The sequence below is a fragment of the Marmota marmota genome, unplaced genomic scaffold (assembly GCF_001458135.2).
Source record: "Marmota marmota marmota unplaced genomic scaffold, marMar, whole genome shotgun sequence".
Classification (NCBI taxonomy): Eukaryota; Metazoa; Chordata; class Mammalia; order Rodentia; family Sciuridae; genus Marmota; species Marmota marmota.
Window position 1 is genome coordinate 8,509,090 of NW_026000102.1, and position 2,008 is coordinate 8,511,097.

The following is a 2,008-nucleotide window of genomic DNA, read 5'->3' on the forward strand; positions in this document are numbered from 1 at the left end:
CCCGCCTCCAGCAACAGCGGCTGCCCTCACCCTCGCGAGGCTGGGGCGGTGAGTGAGGGGCCAGGGGCGCCGCGGAAGGAGGGCGGGGAGCAGAGACAAAGGAAGATGCCTCGGGGGACCCCGGCGTCCGCGGGGAGTCGCAGTTCAGAGCAGAGGATGGGCGGATGAGGGCCGACGCGAGTCACAAAAGAGATGGAGGGGCAGCGCTGATGTGGGGGTTAGGGCATCCACAGGGGCAGGATGGTGCTAAAAAGGGGACCGGGGCCCTAGGGAGGGGTTGGCCAGGGGCAGGAGGTAGGGGCTGAGGCCAGGGGAGGGGCCAAAGGAGAGGCTGAAAAAGAACTGAGGCGGGCCAGGTGCTGGCGTGGTGGCTGGAGAGGAGGCTGGTGCTGGCCCGCGGATGGGGAGCGAGAAAGATAAGAACCGGAACCTCACTGGGGCAAGGGTGATAGGAGCTGGGGCTGAGTCGCAGGCAGAGGCTGGGCTGGTGCCCGGCGGGGCGGGGCAGTAAGGTTTAACATACCTACCTATAGGGGGCTTGGCCCTGCACATGCGACCCGGTTCTAGGGTTCTGGGATTCGTCTGTGTGTGCCTGCAAATATGTCTGTTCTGATGTCTCCACCCTGATGTGTGTGGGCAAGGGTCCCCAGGTAGGGTGCAAGGTGGAAGGAGGGTTGGTGTAAAGTGACGTGTCCAGAATTTGCTTTGCCCACTTCTCCCCTAGGAATTGGCAGCAAACACCTCAAATCATCAGTGCAACCTTAACTCCCTTCAGTGCAAAGAGAAAAAAATGCAAATGAGCCCCAAGCAAATAAGCCGTATGCAAAAAGCAGTTGTGGTCCCACGGGCCTAGAGCGCCCCCCAGCGGCCTCCCTTGGAATTCCGAGCCGGAGAGGAGGGCAGCCAGTCTGGAATCCCCGATCCAGAGTAGGGCATCTACACACGGGCCCCGACTTCTGCTCCCTCCAAACTTGGGGGCACCATGGGTTGGAGAGGTCCCATAGCCTGGATCCCCACGCCATCCTGACTAGCCACATGGGTCCTCCTGAGGCCAAGGTGACCACCTCCATGGCTAACACCTTCACTATCCTGGACAGGTCTCTGAGCACCCATGCCCCACCCTTCACTGGTCCTGCTCACACCCCACCACACAAGCTTCCATGAGTGCCATGTCCTTTCAGCACTAGCGTTCTCCTCCTCTAGGCCAGGCTGTGCACCCTGCCAGAACCTGGTGCTCACTCCCCCTAGCACCACCTAGGCATACCCACATGCTCGGCTGTCAGCTCTATATGCCCTCAGTAGGTCTTCCTTCCAGCCCCACTTCTGCTGCCACAGTTACCAGTGCCACCTCGTGGTCACTGGAGCTCATGTCAGTCCACCTGGGGAAGAAAGCACTGACCACACCCACCTCCCCGTAGTCCCTGGTCTGTCTGTGGGGCTTTTTCTGCCCAGTCCTTGAATGAGTCCTTCCCAGGCCCAGAAATGGCCCCCACCCCCACATGGCCTCCATCCCACAGGTAGCCTGCTGGAGCCCCCAACCTGCCGACTGCCTCCTGGCACTCGCACTCCACCCTGTCCACCCTGTCCCTCTGCTCCTACTCCTTCCACTGCCACATCACCCCTGCCCATCACCTGTGTTAGGGACCTTCCCATCTCTTGTGGCCCTGAAACCCATTGTTCTAATGAAACTTGGCAAGAAGTCCCAGTCCCTGGCCACCTTCACTTCTCCTCTGGGGAGCTCCTGCCCCAAACACCTCTGGACCCCTGACACTGTCCATGACACACTAGAAAGTGTCCAGGCGGTGCTGGCAACTTCCTGCCCAGGGCAGGGTCTGACTCCTAGAGCCAGAAAGCCGATGGGAGACTGGGTGTGGGGCACCCAGAGTGGCCCATGCAGGCTTTCCCATTGCCTCTCACTGCTGGGCTGCAGAGAGCCTCCCGAAAAGTGCCAGGGGCCAAGCCTCAGGAAACACTGAGAATGTTCTAGGTATGCTCTGCAGGAAGCAGC